Source organism: Wyeomyia smithii, chromosome 2 (assembly GCF_029784165.1).
Source record: "Wyeomyia smithii strain HCP4-BCI-WySm-NY-G18 chromosome 2, ASM2978416v1, whole genome shotgun sequence".
Lineage (NCBI taxonomy): Eukaryota > Metazoa > Arthropoda > Insecta > Diptera > Culicidae > Wyeomyia > Wyeomyia smithii.
In genome coordinates, this window is record NC_073695.1 from 40,100,769 (window position 1) to 40,109,959 (window position 9,191).

The window sequence follows — 9,191 nt, forward strand, 5'->3', positions numbered from 1 at the left end:
CCGTTGCGTGTGTGAGAGCACCATCGGTGTTTATTCGCTGGATACAAAAATCAAATGCGAATTGTGGAATAATTCGTCTAAAGAACATAAGGAAATGGTAAACCTGAACTGAAAGGCGTGGCCTATTACGTAGCACCCTTCGGCTATAAAAGAGTGTTTCTGGGAAAATTAGCTACATTCATTAGTCGGAAGGTGAACTGGAATGGACCGTCCACAACGTTGACAGCAGTAACAGCAGATATCGGCACTCAGCAGTAACAGACCATAGCAGATCCAGGTTTGACAGGATCAGTCATTTTTTATACAGATGGCTCTAAAATGGGCGAGTCTACAGGCGCTGGGGTCACTGGACCAGGAATCAATATATCAATTCCAATGGGGCAGTGGCCCACAGTTTTTCAAGCGGAAATAAATGCTATTCTAACATGCACAAGTATTTGCTTGGCTAGGAAATATAGGTATGCCAATATCTGCATTTTCTCAGATAGTCAAGCAGCTCTCAATGCTTTAAAAGCATACACATGTCAGTCGAAGTTGGTATGGGATTGAATTCAATTCCTACGACAACTAACTGTAACAAACGTTGTCAATCTATACTGGGTGCCTGGTAACTGTGGTATAGAAGGAAATGAAAAAGCCGATCTCTTAGCGAGAATTGGTTCTTCAACTGCTTTCGTCGGGCCGGAGCCATTCTGTGGGGTATCTTCATCCTGTTTGAAATCTGAGCTAAGAGGCTGGGAATCAATGATGATTGATACCAACTGGAAGGCTTATTCCAAAGCAAGACAATCTAAACTATTCATTACACCATGTAAAAGAATCACACGGAACCTACTCAGTATGAATAAAGCTGATCTGAGTACGTTAACTGGCCTACTAACTGGGCACTGTCCGAGTAAGTATCACCTTAAAAAATTAGGTAAACTGACAGATGACTTATGTCGTTTCTGTAATTCTGAAGTAGAAACCTCGGAACACTTACTGTGCCAATGCAGCGCATTAATTCAGCAAAGACTACGTATTCTTGGAAAAGGTATCCTCACGCCTAACGAGATATGGTCTGCTGAACTAATGAATGTAAGGAACTTCATCAAAGAAGTCATACCTTCTTGGGGTAAAATGCAAAGTCTGGGTGCGACTATCACTGATACCCATAGTGATGGAACGAACTGACAGTGCATAAAAATTAACGCGGAGTATACCACAATATATCTAACTAATGGTAGCAGTGGTCATAGGCTCCTACAGGAAAAAAAAAAACAGACCATAGCAGCCGGTTGCGCCTGTGGTTGCCTTCAAATTAAACAAATCACTTGCCCTGTGGTTGGTCATCACGTCTCAGGAGAAGCGCGGTTCTTCTTAGCGTGTGTCGCCAGATTGCCATTATTCCCCTCGTGTTGGGGCAGCTTGAAGATTGCCATCAGGAAATCCAATTTTGAACATCAAAATGCTTTTTTCAAGGCAAAAAAACAAGTCGTTGAAAGTTAATAATTTTTGCCAACGCAAGCAAGCATTCTGTGTTGCATCCTAGCAATTTAAATCTGTCGCACCCGTCGAATTTACTGAATGTGGAAAAGCTTCCACAGTGCATGTTGTCCGTGTATCTTAATTCCCCCAATGTTATGGCAGCTCAAAAGTTGTAATCAGCAACCGATTTTGAACCGCAAAATGCTTTTGAAGTAGAATACTTCTCTCAGAAAGTTCGGCTACATAGGGATGTGAAATGAAAATCTAAAACCGAAAAAAGTGAGAAATATGTCCAATTTCAAATGCTAATAAATCGGTTAGTTTTCGATGGATTTACTTCGTTTTTGCAGCAATCGATTAGAAAATCTTCTAAGATTCCTACCAAATGCATGAAATTGCAATTTTATTATTCGAACTATTGTACTTTTGAAAATTCTTAAGCCTTGTCAAAAAACAAAATTCGACCTCTGATTGGTCGTTACACGATTGCTTTCCCAAGCACGGTCGGCATAGTTATGGACCTAGTAAATTGGGAATGCATCATTTGGCCTATTTAAGAGCTTCATCAGATAATAAACAGACATTTCATTTGATATTAAATTGAACAACTGAAATTTGAAGAACACAAATGAATATTTGAAGAGTTAATATTTTCTCGTTTTGCGCTATAATCCAAAGTATTTATCTTCATCTTCATGCATACTCTGACTATTATTACGTGTTTGCGTCGCTTAGTGTTTGGCTACGGTCATGCCGAACGCAAATAACGGCGCGATGCGATTCGGCAAGACGAAATGTGTTGAAATGTATAGCTCTACTTCGCCTTGAAAAGAGCTGTACATTTCACCACGGTAAGGCGAATCGCATCGCGCCGGTATTCGCGTTCTGCATAACCGTAGCCTTTGTTCCGTTCCTGTTTAATGATGTCGTATTAAATGTGCATATTACAATTCGGCAGCACTTCAACTTCTCATTTGCACAAAATTTAAAAATATTCAATGAACTTCATTCAAAATATCAAACAAAAAATAACAGGAGAGTTGTGTGCAAAGCCACGACCGCAAGTTGAAGTAGAATACTTTTACAAGAAAAATAACGCGGCTGCTTGCGTGTCAGTAATTTTTTCTAGTAAATAAACGTTGACTAATCAGATCAATCGAATTTCGCGCTTCAACAAGGATTGACCTTTTTTAATAATATAGTAAGTTGCTTGTCATGATTGGGGCTTGACAATTTTTAAATTTTGAGATGAGATTTTTTAGGATGTCGTGCTCTTGACTGAACGAAAAGATAATTCAGTACGTTCTGAGACACGGAGATGAAGTAAAATTTATAACTTTTACAAATTTTAAAATGTGAATGAACTCATTAGAAAATATTAACTCTTCAATCGAGTTTTTATTTCATCCTGAAAAGGACAATTTGTTGTTCATTTTAGTAGCGGATAAGATGCCGATCACATCTTTGCGTTATCACTGACAGTGTGAATAAAATATTCCTTGTGATAAAATTAACAGTGAAAAGCGGATTTAACACTCAAAACTAGACGACTCACGTGTTGTCAAAATGAGTCAACTTTTCATTGAATGCATTTACTAGTGCCCACTATCGCACAGAGACTGCATTTCACTAAAGTGCCTCACTGCATCAGCCGCTATCGATGCTGAGATCCGCTGCAACTAGTGCGCTATCCCTAGCCATGCCACAGTTGTGGCCGCTATACGCTGCCATAGTGCGCTATCCATTGCTACGCCACAGCCAGAGTTGCCAATAAAATTTTCGATTTAACTGGAAAAAGGCTGAGGAAAAAACTGGAACAAACTGGATTCCAAAAAAATTTAAAAAAAGCAAAAAAATGATTGTGAGAGTGCTTTTCTGTTATGGGGACTAAATCCAGTGACAGTTTTTTATACAATAACTAAAGAGATAACTCTTCGCAAAAAGTTACTCATTTCAATCAGAACTGTTTTGTTTCGGGCTTACGTTTTGTTCAAATTATAGACTGAAAAATTTCCTCTAACAGCAGCAAAATCTAAAATTACGCAATCAATTTATCTCAAAATAAAGAAAATAGAGCAACATTTTCTTCCGTTACATCAGTAAAGTTTAAATTTCAATTATTTCTGACTTCACTATCTTTTGGTATCCAATTCTTCTAACAATTTTTTTACTGCTACGCAACAGAAAATAAAAAGATTTTTTTTCATGGTCTGGTAAAATCTATTTGTTTTGTTTTATCGCAACCACGTCATGCAATCTTTAATTTGACCGTGTTTCGTGCAAGAAGATTGAATACTGAAAATGCTGTTAAGAGTTGTCAAAATAATTTTTCAATCTACAAAATTTACGTTTTAAAAATATTTCCGAAAATCAATCGAAGCTTCAGTGAATAAAAAACTGGATAAAACTGGCAAATATCTGAACAAACTGGAAGATTTTGGGAATAAACTGTTTGGCTGGATCACTTGAAAAAAACTGGAGGAATCCAGTTTAAACTGGAACATTGGCAACCCTGGCCACAGCTGTGACCGCTTTCCGCCATCGCTGGTATCCACTGCACTGCTAGTGCTGCTGCTAAGGGAGGACGACTGCTCTTGTCGCTGTCTAGAACTATTATGAGCGGCTTCGGCTGAAACAGGCTCTTATTTAGGCCAGATAGCATGTTTTAAATTGCAATGCAAGGTATATGATTCTGTCGACCGTGCTTGGGAAGCAATCATATAACGACCAATCAGAGTCGAATTTTTCGTTTTGACAAGGCTTGATTATTTTCAATAGTACAATAGTGTGAATAGTAAAATTACAATTATCTTCTTTTGGGAAGAATCTTAGAAGATTTTCCAATCTATTGCTGCAAGAACGAAAAAAAACCATCGAAAACTAACCGATTTATTAGCATTTGAAATTGGACATATTTTTCACTTTTTCGGTTTTAGATTTTCATTTCACATCCCTATGTAGCCGAACTTCCTGAGAGAAGTATTCTACTTCAAAAGAAATTACTATTCTGCCAATGAACGGTCAACGTTTATTTACTAGAAAAAATGACTGACACGCAAGCAGCCGGGTTATCTTTCTTGTACAAGTATTCTACTTCAACCTTGCGGTCGTGGCTTTGCATACAACCTTCCTGTGATTTTTATTCTAAAATTTTACCTTTAACATCCCTTCTGGCATATTTGTTACCACTTTGCCACTTCCGGTATGTCTGGGACATGTTCCAGTTAAGTGAAAATAATCGATGTCCAAAAATTTTTTTGCTTCTCAAGATCTCACCCCTTTCGCCTCAGAAAATTTTTTGGTTACGTCACTGCATCATACATATAAAATAAAAAAAGGAAATATTTATTTGATGTTCGTTAATCGCAAATTTGATTACACTAATGTCGCTTTTTACGCGGTTTTTTACGCGGTTTTTTTTACGCGGATTCCGGAATTTACGCGGTTTTTTTACGCGGCACGTATCTCCCGCGTAAAAAGCGACTTTAGTGTATTTTCTTCTGTGATTCGATTATCTGGAAAACTCGGCTACCCGGAATGAATTTTTTTTGATACTCCGGTTAATCGAGTCCAACCTGCACTGGTTAATAATTGAAGAAGAATTACTTTAAACCCAAATTTAAAGAAAGTCCTTTGGGTATTATGAAGTATGAAATTATAGAAGAATATATGGGAAACCTCAGAATAATCGCATTCCTATGTCGCTGGACATAAAAATGGCCTTATTCTAAGATACGCTGCAATATTTTTACAGCGAAGATTTTTTTTTTATATTTTTTTAAGAGGGGTATTTGTAAGTAGCTTATAGATTATGTGTGTCCAATCACAAATGGTGACTTCTCAACACTGTTAGTAATTTGTAATTTTAATTGTTAGGATTTGTTTGCTTTCGCAATTAGGACTTATCATTCGTAGGGATTTAAACCTACTTGTCAAGAAAGGAAAGTAATCTTACAACTAACTTAAATGCTAACTTATTGGCTATAAAGAGAGCTTATCGTAGCAATTGAGGATTGCAACGATTTTTGTCGAAAATTGTTAATAATTTTATTTGACATAGCTTCCAATGGTTCAACACCAGTAAGTCTATGTAATTCGAGTGTACTGAACCAAGGAGGACGCTTCAAAATCATTTTCAGAATTTATTCTAAATCCTTTGGAGCGTTTTCTTCCTTGTTGAACAGCAACTTGACCAGATCGGTACAGCATAAAGCATTGCTGGTCTAAAAATTTGTTTGTAAATCAAAAGTTTGTTCTTTAAACAAAGTTTAGAATTCCTGTTAATGAGAGGGGTTGTTGAAGGGTTTCTTACAGAAGAAAAGCATGTGGGACTATTCGGAGACAAAATAGAATAGTATCCTGAAGAACAATCATTGAATAAAATTTTGCCATTGGAATTACTTTGAGAATTATTCCATGATCGTTTAGCGTTAAAATCGCCGATTTTAAAAAATTTTGAACGATTTCTGGTGAGTTTTTGTAAATCACCTTTAAAATAATTTCTGTGCTCGCGTGTGCATTGGAATGGTAAATATGCTGTGGCAATAAATAAAATCCCAAGTTCAGTTTGAACTTCAATTCCCAAAGTTTCAATAACTTTCGTCTCAAGATGGGGAAGAGCACGATGTTTGCTTCGGCGATGAATAACAATTTCAACTCCACCGCCGGAACCCCTATCATATATATGAACCACGTAATTGGGATCATATTTTAATTTCATGTTAGGTTTCAAAAATGTTTCAGTAATAATTGCAATATGCACATTATTTACTGTTAAAAAATTAAAAAGCTCATTCTCATTGGCCTTCAATGAGCGAGCATTCCAATTTAAAATTTTGATCGATTTTTTCAAAATCATTGCTAAATTTTAAATTAGAAACAATTTTAATTCTAAAATTTGTACCTATTTGACCTATTTGAATGGCTTCAAACATTGATTTTACCTGCAACATGGCGTTCATGAGATCGAACATTGCCTGTTGCAGAAAAGAAAGTTTACCTGTCGTAATAGGCCCCAGGCAGTTGAAAAAATATTTTCGGTAGTAATATTAGTTGGGGTAATAGGTGTACAATTATTTTCTAGCGTGTTTTGCTTACCCATATTAACGGTCATTTTCGAACTACCAACATTAGGCGATAGAATGTTCGAACTACCTGTAACCTGTGCATATGTTAAACGGGTATGCAAAGAACTTAGCGTCACTGGTACGCTTGGTGAATTTTGTTTTGAAGTTTGTTTTAATTGGGAAATTGAATTTTGTTTACCTTGCCTTGCCTTAACAATTGCTAAACGGACTGGGCATTGATAAAAATTTGACATATGGTTGCCGTTACAATTCGCACAGCACGTTGTATAAAGCATGTGCTTTTTCAAAAAATTTTAAGTTATTAACCTCACTGCGGTTAAAATGTATTAAATAGTTTACAAGGGAAATTCCAGTTCGCTGACTGTTTTCGCCTCGTGATTTTTGTTTCATTATAATTACTTGGGTAGGGGCTATGCCAAGTAATTCTGTTAAAGTAAGTTTGATCTCATCAACGGTTTGATCGTTGGTGAGACCTTTCAAGACAACCTTGAACGGCTTGGCGTTCTTGGTGTCATATGTAAAAAATGTGTACATCTTGTCAGTTAAATACTGAACAAGACGATCACGACCCTTTATTGAGTCGGCTAATCAGCGGCATTCACCTCTACGGCCAATTTGATAGGTAACTTTAACGTCAGAAACAAACGTTGAAAGTTCCTTTTTGAATATATTAAATTCAGAAGAAAAAGTTACCACAATAGGTGGAACTTTCTCCTTCTTTAAAGATTTTACATTTTGTGTAGTTTCATTATTAATAACTTCCATTTGACCAGCTTCTTGCTCAGGCAAAATATCAAAAGGATTGTCACTACAGACACTCGAAGTGTCAGAAAGAGATGCCTCTCTTTTCCTCCCCGCAGCGATGCGTGGTTTCTTTTTTCGTCCAGCCATTTCAGGTGATACGAAAAAAGTTAAAACAAATGTTAAATTCAAAAGTAGGTAGTCTTGAGAAAGACTGATGGGAAATAATTTTCAGGTAGTCTTTAAAAGACACACTGACAAAACACAAACTTTGAAGCTATAGGCAGTCAAAGACCAGTCCACAAGCAACCGAAAACACGTCTGATCTGTAGGACAGTTCAAGACGCACTCGATTACAGCGAAGATTGTTTAGTCCAATTCAGTGTGTCGTTAGATACCGTCAGCCGGAATGAGATTGTGCCAGTGCACAATCTAAAATAAAGAGTGGGTGGTTTGGGATTTATGGAAATTTCAACCGTTTTCAGTACTCGAGCTAAACTTTGAGGAAAAGTATTGACATCGTGATCAGCGAAGGAAAAAAATCCCCTCTAGCGATTATGAATAGACATAAAACAAGCCTAAGATACGATGAAATCGTCGTCAGTATGCGAAAAACAAAGTATCGGTGCTGGTGCACTCTCTTTGCTTTCCTCTTTACGATATATTCCTATTCATTAGTGTACACCACAACACGTGGTTCTGAATGTGCACAACTCGGTATATGAAGTTATTCGTCTCTGTTACACAGAGGGATCAGAACTAGTTATATCCTTATTCATTTGACTCATGAATATGATTTTTTGTCAGAAAAAGAAAGAAACTGACAGTGTATGCCCTCCTACTCTCGCTTAAACTCAACCGCTGCCGAAGTAGTCCCTTCCCCTGCTGCTGCTGTTCAGGCGACATGATATTCTCCTGTTGCTATCCTCTCTTCCTCTAGCTACCGGCCTATGGAGAGACAAACGCAACGATCGAATCGCTTCTCAGAGCTGATGTAGTCTAGTCATGTGTTTGTTTCCCCCCAGAAACCTATGCACCATATCATCATTTCATTATGGGTTGAGAGGATTCAAGTTTAGTCGCGGCCTGTACACTTCGTGAAGTGCACAAGTGATGAATAAACGACGATTGCATCATATTCGTTTCGTTTCCATCATTCGTGATTCCACTTGCCCCTTTTTACCATATACGGTCTTGAAATAATCGAAAAAATAAGCTAAAATATGCTATATCTTCGTGAGGAAGAGTCCTAGCGATATGTGGTCTTCAACAAAACCGTGTGTTTTATATGCACAAATGATTCTTTGGAACAATATTTTCTTGTAAAATGTAACTAACAAAAGTAAAGTACAAAAAACTAACTTTTAAGTAACTTTTACATTAAATACTCTGTAACTCTGTACCCAATGAAGATAGGAATTTTGTTTGTTCAGCAAAGCTTCATATTTTTGCAAGTTCCAAAACTTTGCCAAACAAACCATTCCTCTATCTCTAAATAAAAAAGTTAGTATTTTTAATATATGAAAACCTGCTGTAACATATGCTCGCCGTACTCTAATATGGGTGGATTGGGACAAACATAACCTACAAGAGTTTATAGTACTTGAGCTTAACTTCAAGGAAAAGTATTGACATCATAAGTCAACTTGCCCCTTTTTAACTTATACGTTCATAAATAATCGGAAAAGTAAGCTAAAATATGATATTACTTTGTAAGGAAAAGTTCTGGAGATGTACGGTCTTTGGCAAAAATGTGTGTTTATGTGCCCTAACAATTCATTCGAACACACTTTCGTGTAAAATGCAACTAACAAAAGTTAAGTACAAAAAACTAAATTTTAGGTGAGTTTCATGTAATATACTTTATAGCTTTGTACCTAATCAAGATAGGATTTA